Genomic DNA, 14359 nt, shown 5'->3' on the forward strand with positions numbered 1-14359 from the left:
ACCCCTACTACAGTTGTAACGTATGAATTCAGACATGTGGATAGAAACAAGTAAACTGTCCGGGGCTACTTCCCCAGTTTTGAATCGAAACATTATCTCACATTCAATGTCAAGTGTGCTGCACCTCTTTGTTTGTAGTTTTTGGCTACACACAGTAGTAAACCAGTGTGGTATACTATTGTGCTTCACTATGTTTATTATCATATATTAAGATTATTATTTTTTTTAAAGCTTTGTTTTCCATTAGTGTCCGGGGCTGGGGACCCTTCCGCAAGGGCGCCGATCCTGGGGGCCAAGGGGCCCGGGCCCCCTCATTGTATTTATAAATTTACAATATTTGGCATAATTTTAATGTAATTTGTCTTAAAATCCTCATATATGCTTTCTGCATCTGAATGGGCACCCCCTAAATTTACAGAGAAATCGGCGCCCTTGCCCTTGCCCTTCCCCTACAATGAGATTCTGCAGCTGAACAATGAATAAAACGAAATAATTAAAAGTGCACGGACTGTTCTCTAAATATTTGTTCAACTTGTCTTTAGACAAAGTTTCAATATTTATCTCTTGAAATTGATTCAACTGTTTGAGAATATTCTCGCTACATACAAAATACATAGGAGAGATAGGGGACACGTCCTGCCATCTGTTGCCGATAGTCGAGCCTTTACATTTAACTTAAACAACAATAAACTAAATAAAATACCACAAACATCGAATTTTAACTACTGAAATTAATTAGACAAAATATTTCAGATTTTTCGTTCTTTCCTCATACGTACATGAAGACCTCAAACAGCCACTTCGTACGGCGAACCACTATTCCACCTTAAGTTTTGTCAGAAATCAATTATAACTCCTGTCAAAAATAAGGAAGCACATACTTTATTCATAAACTCAAATATTGATATTCACTCATTCATAAGATCAGTGTGATGAGCTTTACTATAATGCGAAGTATTTTATTCACTTTTCGCTAATTTCTGAATTAGTTTCCAATGAATCGATCGATTATGATTTTTAAGATATAAATAATTATATCTTGTACAGTACATCGTAAAAAATACACAGATAGAATGTGCAAATATTTCATATTTTAGTACTCTTCTGTACAGGGAAGTACATAGGAAGTGAGTTCTGGGGGATCCGGACCCTTTCCTCGAAATATCGACTTCTCTGTAAATTCAGTGATTTTTACAAATTTTAGAGGGTGATTTTTACAAATTTTAAGATAATCTATCCTCATACTGGATTTGGATCCCCTCCCGAAATAAATTCCTGCGTACATTCTGTATTATAAGTACATTTTTTTCCCATCGATTAGAAACCAACACGACAGGGCCATACATATTAATCTACCAAATAAATTCCAAGTACCGGTAACCTGTCACCCGATGTTGTGAATACTTGAATTAAGAGCGTTCTCACAAAACTGTGTTTGTTTATCCTTCCATTTTGGATCAGAAATACCAGTAAATGTAAAGAATACTTACGTCTAATGAAGTTAAATACAAATAAAGTACGATTTTCGTCAGAAATGCCTCCTTTCAGACACACCACCTCACGAAGAGAGAACAAGATGGAAAGAGAAGATACGCGTGGAGGCTTCAGAAATGTAGACTTCTCAAGGTTTGGCGGCTGCTCCACGGAATTTGCTCTCTGATCTCAGTATAAAGAACGGACAACTCAATTCAGATTATAGGAAAAACACTTGTGACGATTGAAGAAGTGTCACAAGCTGTGAAAACAACTCTTAAGCCTCTAAAACAAACCAGATCCATCTGCGTCACAGGTAAAACTGTTGCTACTATAAATCCCTTTATATCAAGTGCTCGAGAACAACTAATTCTCTTTCTGACTTACAGAGCCGTGTTCAACTCGTCAAAACAAAAGCCCACCGATAGATTCTTTTCTACGCTAATCAACACAATCAGACTTACTGTTAACAGTCCCCAGATCCTGCTTTTAATTATTCTATAACTTTTTTCAGCCTATCGAATGTCTTTCCTAGAGGCGTTGCAACAAAACTATTCTTACGAAAATTACATAATTCATCCTGTATTCGTCGTTGCGAGTTAGTAATTTTGCCGTCCATACGGTATAATAGGTAAAAATTATAAATTTCAAGATTTTTACTTTAAAATTCTTTGTGAACACTCGCGATGTCAAAAGATATGGCCAAAATAGTAGAATGCACTACCTTCTAGTACTCGTAATAAACGATTTATTTCTAACCAAGCCCAGGTACTGAAAATTGTTTAATCTCTTTTACGTAATTAGAACTCATTAACACGATTAATTATCGCCAAGTATACTACTCCCAGAAAAACACTGAATTAACAATGTTTAATAATGGAGTTTACTGTCCCTTTACAGCATCGAGGCTATATAAGATATGGATCTACAGTTTAACGTGGAATCAAAACTGCCGCCCAGGTATCGAACCAAGGTCTCTCATGTCGAGGACACGTACGCAAACTATACAGCCACAAAGGACCTCAACAATTTCTAATTATCTATTAATTCCTTGAAAACGTGTACCTACAGTTCAATACTTTTCCGACTAAACTATTTACCACATGAAGTCGATCAGAAATTGAAATTTGGGCATGCTTTCGGTAATATAATCAGGCTACCTTGCTGAAGAGATGGCTCACTTCGTCCAATTCAATCTCCTCTGTAATGAGGTGATGGAGATACGGTGGCTCAATGCTATAGCGCCTACCTGTGGTGTGCAGTGTACCTGATTCGATCCCCGGCCAAGTAAGTTTGTGGTGGACAAATCGCGTCCGGGGGGTTTTCTCGGGGCACTCTCGTTTCTTCCTACATTTTCATTCTACCAATTATTCCATCATTTACTTCCTTTAATCATCAATCTACCTCGGCCTAAAGGGCATAATCATGGGAGTTGAACTGAAAGATTTCATTTCATTTTCGTAATGAGACGACGTCCTGTCATGTAGTAACATCACTTGGCCTACAGTAAGACTTAATGTCATATAGGAAAACAGAAAATATTTCTTCCAAGGACAAATTTGTGTATATATAAGCTCTTAGATGCCCTGAGAAGACAGATCAAAATGTTTTAGTATCGATAAGTACATAGCATTCGTACAATGTGCTGAAAGAGGTTCCGCTCATTTGTCCCTTTAAAACAGTCAATAACACAACTATGATGAAAATGAACATGTATGTAGCTAGAATGTAATTCACCACATAACTACCTTATCTAGCATTTTCGACTGGGAGACCCAGCACCACTACGATTACCATAGAAACGCTTCTCACACTAATACTTCTCATACTAATATTTACACACGATATTTACAATAATTAATTAACTACTGAAATAAACGTAATAATGAAATCAATCAATATTCAGCTCCATTAACCAAATGGACCTTTAAGTAATACTCCTTATAAAAGAAGGAAAAAGGAAATAAAACTTGTCGTACCATACTAGCAATAATATGAATCAAAATTTAGTAAATTAAGGAATCAATGAGCAGGGCGGACCAGTGCTGTTAAATTTTTCTACCAATGAGACATACTCTATTACAAGTGAAAAAAGTGACTCGAGTTATTAATGAAAATATACGCAGTATTCTTTTGCAACATCTAGAAACAATTCTTTGTATTTGAAATAATGTAATTATTTGGTGGAAGTAGATATAAGATTCTGGATAATCCAGATAAGTGAATGAATCGACCTCTATATGTTTCTTACTATGTAAAAACAATTTTCTGTCTTTATGAACAGAATAATAAATGTTCTCAGGAGATTTGCCTAGAACGTTTGATGATTTATAGTATTGGGCCCGATTTTAAATATAAAATTTACTTTGGGCATTTGACACGAGTTCCGGTGTATTCAAGTTAGCAAGAATATGTTAATTGGTCAATAAATCATATTCCGTAGGATACGCACATTTCCTGTGGCGTACGCGATTTATCAGAATTCTTGCTTTACGTAATTCCCTCAAGTATGTACTTGTACAAGCATCATACTTGAGATGGAGAAGTACCCGACATTATTATTATTTTCATGTGCGTAAGCATGGTTATTCTCATTTCTTTAGCCGATATATGCCGTATCAACTTCCGCTGTAGACATATTTCTACGTAGAGATAGATCTCTGATCATCTTACGTGATTTGTTTTCCTTCCTTGACACACACACACATACGCACTCAGCGCAAGTAGAGATAACTAGAAAATTCTTAATAATGTAACTTGTTCAAATATCATTTTTGTTGCCATGCAGTAAGACTATATGTTTTTCCACAAACGATCTCAATAAACTTTCCTATCTACTTCGTTACATTTCTATCAAAACAACCTCATAATACATATTTTCACATGATTTAAGTATTCGATTTTCAGTAAACATTCTTCATTTTATAATTACCTTTCTAGACATGACTAAATTTTTCCGTAGCTATCAAACTATGTCAAGGGTAGTAAGCTGCTACGTTACAACTTCACCAAGAGAGAATTTTCAACGAATTCAATCATGAAATATACCCTACAGTTTTCACTATTTTCAGATACGCTTAATGTTAAACAACAATAAGGTTCTACAAATTCTCTCGTTGCTACATGGCTAGCTAGAGTTGATTTTGAGTTTAACGTCCCGTTTAGCAGCGAGGCTATATGAGACGTGGACCTACTGATTAACGTGGAATCCGAACCACATGAGCTCCCGCCGGAAATCGAACCCAGGCCTCCCACGCCAAAGGCGCGTACGCTAGCTGCTTAGCCACGGAGGAGCTCCTACATGGCTAGCGTACTACTGTTCGGCGCAGAAGACCCATGTTCGATTCCTGGTTGGAGCTAATGCAGTTCGGATTCCATGTTAAATGGACAGTCACATCTTATATAGCCTCGGTGCTGAAATGAACGAAAAACACTAAATCAACTAATCAGTTAAGTTCTACTTATACTTAAATCTCGATAAAGCACATGATGATGATCTGCTATTGGATAATTTCTAAAGGAGACTGGGCATTTAGTCACTGTGAATATCAGTGACGAAACGTATCATGAACTTTGTGATTCGTGACCCATCAGACCCGGAGTTCCTTGAGCTGGTCTGACTCCGGAGACGTCGAAACATTGTCATACACATCGGAGTACGTGTGAGGTTGCTAAGGTAATTTTCTCCTCTCTATCTATCTCTGTCTTCTCATTAAACCTGTATTTTTTCTTCCTTGTTGTGTGCATCCTTGTATGTTAAAGCACTGCACTGAAAGACAACTACAAGGTTTAACAGAGTGCATAAATGCTAAGCTACTGCATTTCTTACGAGGCATTGTCCAAGTTTAATCGAGTGAAACTGTAAAACTTATTTAGAATATAAAAAATGCCACTGAGTCCAAACAATGTTTTGTTAAATCTTTTCGAATATCAAAAACCACTCTATTATATTTCAATGTGGGAAAACGAATAAACATTAAATTATATTTGAAACATTCAAGACATGGTACGTTCATTAAGAAGCGTCACACTGGGAATCAAACAAATGGATGTTCGAGCTCTAGTAGTGCACATCATTAACCCACTATGAAATTCTACAGAGATGATATTTTTCTTGCTTCCGGATATTCGGGTCTGAGAAGCGACATCTAGGCTCGGAAGATTTGAACAAAAATCGTGACCCGTTCCATCACTGATGAACATGGCGACTACGGTATTTTTACTACAGGAAAACTTCGTTTTCAATCCAAAAATCCTATATATAATAGGACACGCTATAGAAATTATGTAACAAATTGTAATAGTATGTTTTATTGACTGCAAAATTTATCTGCTTGTGGAATAAGAATAACGATAATAAATAAGGATAAATATGTTATTGCCGAAATGCAGCAATGAGAACTGAAATAACAATCAAGTGAAATCAGTAATGTTTGACGTTATGCTCTGCGTGCTAAAGAAGAGGAGGTGATAAAAATGCAAGTGAAAGGATATGAAATTGTGGGAGGAAATGAGACAAATCGTCCTCTTTAATACCGTATCTCAAAATATGTGTTAGTGGTAACCGTTATTTCAAAGCAGAATGGTCTCGTGATAGCTCCAGTTCAAATACCTGCTTATACAGTCACATCAGAAATAGGTAAGTCTTCTGGTAATAGGTAAGTAAGGTCTTGCTCCCACTGGAGGCTAAACTTGGGTTAAACGGCATCAAGATTGTCACCAATTACCTCAGCGAGTTTGAAAACTAATGATTCGACACTAATATCGGCCATTTTCTATATTTTTACATGTCACCAATTCATCCTCCGTGTGGTAATGGGGGCTTAAATCGGATTTAAACGGCATCGGGGATGTCACTATTCATTTAAACTATCCTGAAAACTATTCGACATTACTATCGATCGTTTACGATTACTTTGTATGTCTTCCCTTCCCTAGGAGTGCTAGGAGGTCTTATTCCATCTGGGAGTTGACCTTGAGCTTAAAAGGCCACAACTGTTACATCTACTTAGGGATCCCGAAAACTATGGACTCGACACTGCTATCGGTCATTTTCAACTATTTTTACACGTCATTCCCTTAGGAGTACTAATGGGGGCTGAATTTGGATTTAAACGGCACCGGAAGTGTCACTGCTTATCTCAGCCACCCCGAAAACTACGGATTCGACATTAATATTGACCATATTCGATCATTTTTGTGTCACCCCTCCCACTTTCCCCTAAGTGTGCTACGGGTTTATTACTCCGACAGTACTTTTTTTTTTTTCAGACTGCAAGTAATATGTGTACCAAGTTAGAGAGAGAGAGAGACGCCGTCCCCCACCTTCAAAAATATGTACAGCGTCTCCTCACTTCCTAAAAAATTACAATGTACAAAGACATGCAGGGGGACGGTGTGACGTCATGTCGCTACCTACCGTCTCCCTAATAAATGTATTAGATATTGCAAGGTAAACAGGAACTAATTACGCACTGACCAGTATCTCATTTCTCATGATTTTTAAAAAGCCGGAACCTGTCCTGTTTTCAGCTGACAATTTTATGGTCACCCTAGCGATAAGCATTTCACTCACACAAGAGTATCGCGGGGCCTGCCCGCTTAACATTATGTACTGTACAAGTAAACTGGTACGAATTCAGAACATAGAATAGTGTACTCTTTATGAATGAGACTCATTTTGGCTGGAGATAGGGGATTCTTGGTGTTTGTCTACCTGGTGCGTCCCGGAAATAGATCATCCAAGCCAATATTGTGGAAAGATGTTGTTGTGGAAATTTTAAAATCTTCGTCGTATATCAAAGAACACTGGGACACGTAAACACTGGGCTGCATGTATTCCAATAGGACATTGTAGTGGGCATATTTAGAGGGACCCATCCAACAATATATAAAAACTTTCCGCTTGACTAGCGATAATGCCTGAGTCCACTTGTCTACCTACGTGGTGTGCGAAACCTGGAACACGTCCGGAGTGGTCACCATGCTATCGAGATCTCAATCCTCAGTATACTCAGAATAACCTTGGCCTCTCGGTAGCAACCTAGCTCCGCCGACTGCAAGCCTCTGAAATATATTGTTCGTGAACAGAAAATTGTACTCGGTGTGATCTATAGTATAGGGATCCACTGTACAACCTTTATGGCCATTTAGAGTAACCACACCTCGTACTGAGTGGTTCTGACTTCACCGATCGTAGCAGGTGAGAAGAGTATACGTACGATAAGTGCATTCTAATGCCCTTGTATAGTGACGCTGTATCATTTCAATTTTGTATAGAACAAAGTGAATCTATACCATGTCCAGATGTCCGCAGACCGGTATATACCATGCTTTTCCACATATCTGGCCATTTTCAGGAAACCCCGTTATCTTCTAGATGTGAGTGTATTAGATCAAATATGCAGTTCGCATTAAGTTAGAGGTGAATTTTTACACTTAAATGTGACTCAACAGGATTGAGTTACAATATTCAAATATGGTTCTTTTCCGTCGTATTAGTTAATAAAGTCAGAATTAAGTGACCATTCCCAGCCTTTTTAATACTAGTACTGTTAGAAATTTAGCGTCCACAACAAGGCTTTATGAAACGTGGGCCTATAATCAGAAACATAGGAATAGTTCGAATAACAAACTCGTGTCTTCTACATGAGAAGTGATATGTAAAACATTTAGCCACAAATGAATTAATAAGAACCATATCTTAGCACTAAAAATAAAATTATCATAGAAACACTGAACACAGTTCTTTTTCTGTATTGAATTAGGTGACTCACGGCTTATTTGGAAAAGCAAATAACCTACGATGGACCTACGTTACTTGATAAATGCTGTCGTTTGTATATGTGTTGTGTGTCATGCTATCAGTTAACTTTACACTTGGGATACCCCATGTGTAATTAAATAGCTGTTATGCAGCACACAACAAATAAATAAACACTTTCTGTTTTAGAGATCAGATGTTATTTGAGGGGTAATCTTTTTCTCGACGAAAGTCCTCCAATTAGCTTTCTAAATGATTACTTTTCAGCATATAAGAATATTACGATACAAATACGTCAAGAGCAAATTTTCCCAATTCTTCAAATTAACTCTCCAAGCAAATCCTCACTATTTCGAATGGTTAGCCAAAAATTATCCACATCAGAAGAATGCGTATCTTCGGGAAGATTAAAATACGGCAGCTTTTGCCATTGATCATTCAGTTTTTGCTTCAAGATCATTAGCATCAATTATACAAGGAAGTTTAGATACAAGAGGTGTAATAGATAATGACTGACCTGTTGTGCACTTCCACCCCAACATAAACGTTTATTAAGGGTTGAAAAAGTCTTTCATCCATAGGATCAGTTTGCTGAAGATTAAGTCGCTTCAATTTAATGGGATCCATATACATCGAAAGTATCGATAAATATAAATCGGACATTTTAGTATGAAAAGCAGTCACAACAACTTTGAAAGAGCTTGTTAGTATTAGTAAACTTGAACAATATAAATTTCAAAAAAACAACAGAAAGAGTTTTATTTCAGGAGAGTTCGTTTGAAGTAGAATAAAGTCCGCCTTTTCATCTCCTTCGAATGAGCGTTCAATAAAAAATGACCGAAGTGCTTTCCACTGCTTCAAAAGTATTTCTATTACTTGAATCAGAGATACCCATCTTGTTTGAGCCTTAACATTTTGTGCGGGTCTAAGTTTTAAAAACTCTTGAAATTCTTGCAGTTGGGCTTGCCGTTTACTACTATGTTTAAAATAATTGTAAATGCCACGACCTACCTGTTCACAAGAAAAAGGCAGCAGTGTTTTTACTAGCTTCGTTTGCACACAAATGCAAAGAATTACAAATACACTTCATTGTAATCAGTCCTGGAAGACGTTTTTTGGGTTTGCTTGCAACGGAATTTCCCCTGCCAAACATTACGTTGCAGCCATCGCTCGCAAAGCCAACTATGTTTTCTCTACGGGATCTGAGCATCACTAATCGTTTGCATGAGCTCTTCAAATAGACGGTCAGCCGTTGCTTCTACGAGCGCAGAAGCGGGATCACTTCCAGTGAAAACCTGGACAAGTTTCCGGAACTTTGTGTCCACTCGTTTTAGTTTCTCGTCAAAGAACCTTATGCACACCGCTAAAGCTTTAATACTACCAATGTCCGTTGATTCATAAATTATTACACTAAACTTCGATTGCCGTAGTTGTTGTGCTATGTCATCAAAGTGGCACTTTCCAATGACGTTTTTAATTGTATTAGTGGCTTTCGTTCTTCCCAATTTTACGGACTCGGCTGTCTTACATTTACATGCAGCCGCTGCCACTTTTTCAAGATGCTCTCCAACCCGCATAAGAATATTGTGTTCTGCCATTAAAGCTGCCCACAATATTTCTGCTCTCTTCACTTTTGCGTCGGAATTTGATTGGGATACTGATCTGACTGGGATACTGATCTCTGCTTATGCTGTACTGTTTTAACATGATTTGTGTGTTTTGCAGATTCGGAATGTTTTTCAAGCACACTACGCTTTGCTGCTAACTCCACATTACAGGCAACACAGAATGCTTTCCCCGGATTTTCCTTTACAGGACGTAACCACCCCTTAAATTTTGTCACTTTTCACTCCGATCTTTATTTTCATATGTTTCCCACTTTCGGTTTGAATCTCCATGCGCTTTTTTTTTTCCGCTTCTCTGGAGTACCATCACATGTTTTCTTTCTGTGCATCACTCATTGTGTCCTAATGTTAACGCACAAACTGTGAACGTGGAAATATGATAATTAACACACGAAAAACTGACACACGATTAAATGACAATCGCAAAACGCACACGAATAACTTTTTTCAGCCAGCACTAAGCTAACTAACTTCGAAATTGATGACATTGAATATAAGGTCTCAATAGTAATTATATATATATATATATATATATATATATATATATATATATATATATATATATATATATATATATATATATAAAAGAGAGAGAGAGAGATCGAAATAAACAACGATTTTGTTCACCTCAGTTGGGAGGAATTTTAAAAAGAGTACCGCATCCCAAAACTAAAAATGGGATTGAGGTAGATGTTTCAACCATCAACAGTATGTCACCTCAATAAGACTATAAACATGTCTTTCATTTGACTGCAAACGGCCGATTGAAAAATATGGGGCTAACAAGATTCCTTTCAAACAACACGATTTGGAGGCGTCAGGATGTCACACAGAAAGTGACCGTAAGAGGAAGAAGAAATCTTTTCGAAAGCAGCCCTCAGAAGCTCGTAGAGTAGGAACCATTCTGGTTGGAATAAGAAAGATACGTTTTACCCTTTTATCATTTTATTGCTTCCCTTCCGCAAATTCATTTTTAAACTTTCTTCTACTGTAGAAAGCTTTGACACTAAGGTAATTCGCCTTCGGTCATTCAACTATCAACGCTCCAACGCAAGAAAATAAGAATGGTACCTGAAATATGCTAATTTTAAAATTATGCTAACAGCATGATGCTAGGTGCTACGGCGTTCGAAAAGATGCTAGGTTTGGTATAATTATGCTAGGAATGGCAACACTGATCCCGTTCATTCTGATTAACCTCTGTCAGGTTTGTGTTACACAGACTACATCGACCGAAAAAAAAAAACGTACTTGCATTCTCTACCGAATTAATCATTTAAGTAAAAAACAAACACAAGTATACTTCGGGAGAGGGGAGATTGCTCTCCTCACGTAAATCCGTCCCTGATCCAATTAATCCAGATTTAGAGAAGTATGAGATAAGTGGTTCTAATGGATTGTTTAAAGTGACGGACACTTTCTTTCACAAGAGTTGGAGAATACAACATCCTGTTAGCGTCATTCAGCAACTTGGTGAGCACTCCCATTTCATGATTCTAGGTTGCAAACCTGTAGGTCTATTATTATTATTATTATTATTATTATTATTATTATTATTAATAATAATAATAATAATAATAATAATAATAATAATAATAATAATAATAATAATGTATTTAATAGAACTAAAATGCAAGTAACATCTAAAAAGCATGTTTAATAAGAATTGAATGAAATTAACAGTAGACTTCTCTTAATCACCTTAGTATAACAAAGTATATTATAGTGACAGTAATTGGTTGTTCCAAAGTTACGGGATTTTTTCTAAAAATTGTGAAATTCATACGTAAAAACCAAGGAATATTTTTTTCCGCTTAACGTGTAATAATTTTGGTATTATTAAGAAAGGTACAATGGGAATGCTGAACATTAACCAGCTGAACCGAACTCTTCAAAAGCAAAGTCCATGAATACACTCAACGATTCGATGAAAACTATGATCGCACCTTTTCCGATTACAAAGCAGTATTACTTAAATAAACATTAAAAAAAAAAAAAAGCAATGACTAAACATAAAACAAACTAAATGAGAGCACGTGAATTAAAAGAAAACGCCCATTTCTAACCACTTGTTGCTTGACTGTTTTCACGTGCACTTCACTAATACTGCACACTTTATCGTACGTTGGTTTTGTTTATATCAATTATTTATGGACTTACAAAATGAAAAAGAAAACTGCTTTACACTGCTATTGCTTTTATGGTTTACACATTATTTTGCAGGATATTTTTGTACGATTACATTGGTTCTTGTCTATAGAAAATATTTTTTTTCTGACCTTAGTATTAGATAATATACAACACATTTGCCATAAATTTACTATTTCTTCGTCTTAATACTGATAGCAATCTTTTCCAAGTATTTTATCTCCTCTAAAATCTTGATATATTTTTTAATTATTTACTTACGTAACCTTGAACTTCTCAGAAATAATATATTGGAAAAATGAAAATCATAATATTAAAAATAACAATAAATAATACCAAGAAATATCTACTTAAATGGTAGGAAATTTATGAGATTACAAAACAACGTATTCTCCTGAACCTTATGACCTGGGTAATCCCTCTACATGAATGTTTACGATAATGTTTTAAGATTTTACATTACAAATACGTAGTTTCGTTCTTAAAAACTACTTCCATATTTCATCTTAGAAATTCGCAATATTTACTACCTACATTTTTCCAAGAAAGACATATGCTTTTTGAATCTTAATGCTCTTGAATCAAGTGGTATCGAAGAAGGCTGTATAAGAGGTTCTGCGATTATATTAGTTTTTGTCTATACAAAATACTTAATAAACAAGCCAACACAAATAGGGGAAAAGTGAGGCAAACAAACATGTAATGAAATATGGCTGAACATTTGTACACATATAGCATTGGAAATTACAGACTTACATGACAGGAAAAACGTAAACGTAAACGAAAAAAGTCCCATTTAGTCCACGAAAAAGTTACAAGAAGAAAACAAAGCCAAATTATCCATATACTCTCGACAGTGGGACATAAGGACATTATTAGGGTAGCAAACATACATTTGCATATTTATCAGAATCCTCATAACACATACATAGTACGGCTTATCTCCATAAGAAACATATGAAATACGAAACCAAAAATAATATCTCAATGAACCCAATTTTTTTTCCCTGTATACTTTTATACATTCAACACAAGTATTACCCAGATTGAATTGCTTTGTTGGTGGGTTGGACGGTCCACTCTTTTCAGATGCCGTCGTTGGGGAATTATTCTTAGCTTTCGAATTGGAGGATTTATTTGCAGATTTACGCCGAAGTATATCCATAGCATGAGGGCTGGTAAGTAGTCTTGATCCAGCACTGTTCCTCTTTCGGCGCTGTTCTGATGACGTTGTACTCGAAAGGGGACTTATACGCGAAAAGCTGATGGTTTCTGGCGAAGCGGAACTGCAACTTGCTTCTCCTCTTGGTGGATGTACATTACCTTCATCTCGCTCTTAGCTGCAGGATGTTTTGAATCTAATAAAGACCCATTTGCATCAAGCTCCACGTGCTCTTCATTGGCTGGTGCCTGTTCGGCATTGCCACTCGCATTGTCAGGTGTGTGAACATCTTCAGATGTGTAAAGATGATCAGGGATTCTTTGTGGATTTAATGTGTAAATTCAACAACTATTGAACCCACTGGTAATATTTCCGGTTGTTGCAACACGATTCCACAAGCCTCCTAAAATAGTCCCCCAAAAGTGACCTTAGAGATAGATTTCTGAGGAAACTGTCGGATATATCGTCTGCATACATCTTCATAATATGTTTTGATAGGTGAAAAAATGACATATCTAATAGCTGTAATTTGTGTGTACTGTGGGAAGGAAGACATAATAAGTGAACATGATTTGAAGCAGCCGTTTCCAAAACGTGAACACCCGAGCAATAAGAACGATGCCCATCCAATATGAGAATAATATCAGGTTTGTGTCTGATGAAACGTGTCAGAAATTGTGCAAACTGCTCTGAGATTATGTAACTGTTGTCCGATAACATAACCTTCGTTCCAAATGGCATGTTACTTGCAAATTCTTGCTTATATCTCTTACTTTCATAATAATAAAAGGTGGGATGAACTGACCTGCTGCAGATGCAAACAACATTAAACTCAGGCTTTCTCCCTTTTCCCCGGTTGTTTGACAAACTACTCATTTTTTTAACGTGTCTGGCGATGTGCTTCTTTGGAGTGTGTACTAACTAGAATTCAGATTTGCATAGTTAAACACTTTGCTCGGTTCATTACGTACGTTGTATTCATCAAGTAGGTATTCCAAATAAGTGTAGAACTTTTGAACCTTCTCTCTGGTTAAAATTTTTTTTCCTAGCATATGATAATCTTTCAGCCACTCGTACACTCATACGCTTATGACGTAACAGAAAACCTCTAATCCAGTCAGCACCTGCCATTTATGTGTTGTTGTTGAACGGATGTTTATAATTATTTACCACACCAAAACGATACAC

The 14359-nt window shown here is 36.5% G+C and overlaps 1 protein-coding gene across 2 annotated transcripts in view; it reads right to left on the reverse strand.

Annotated features, from left to right (window-relative positions):
• Pi3K59F (phosphatidylinositol 3-kinase 59F) overlaps positions 1–14359 on the reverse strand; it is a 109392-nt gene that overhangs the window by 42773 nt on the left and 52260 nt on the right. Inside the window, exon 1 of one of the 2 annotated variants that reach the window (XM_081733634.1) lies at positions 1491–1645. The exons of the other annotated variant lie outside the window; for it this stretch is intronic. The gene's annotated coding sequence lies outside the window, so the exon portion shown is untranslated. Of the gene's footprint in view, positions 1–1490; positions 1646–14359 lie in introns of those variants that run through there. 2 annotated transcript variants of the gene reach the window in all.

The sequence above is a fragment of the Thermobia domestica genome, chromosome 12, assembly GCF_964235325.1.
Source record: "Thermobia domestica chromosome 12, izTheDome1.hap1.1, whole genome shotgun sequence".
NCBI lineage: Eukaryota > Metazoa > Arthropoda > Insecta > Zygentoma > Lepismatidae > Thermobia > Thermobia domestica.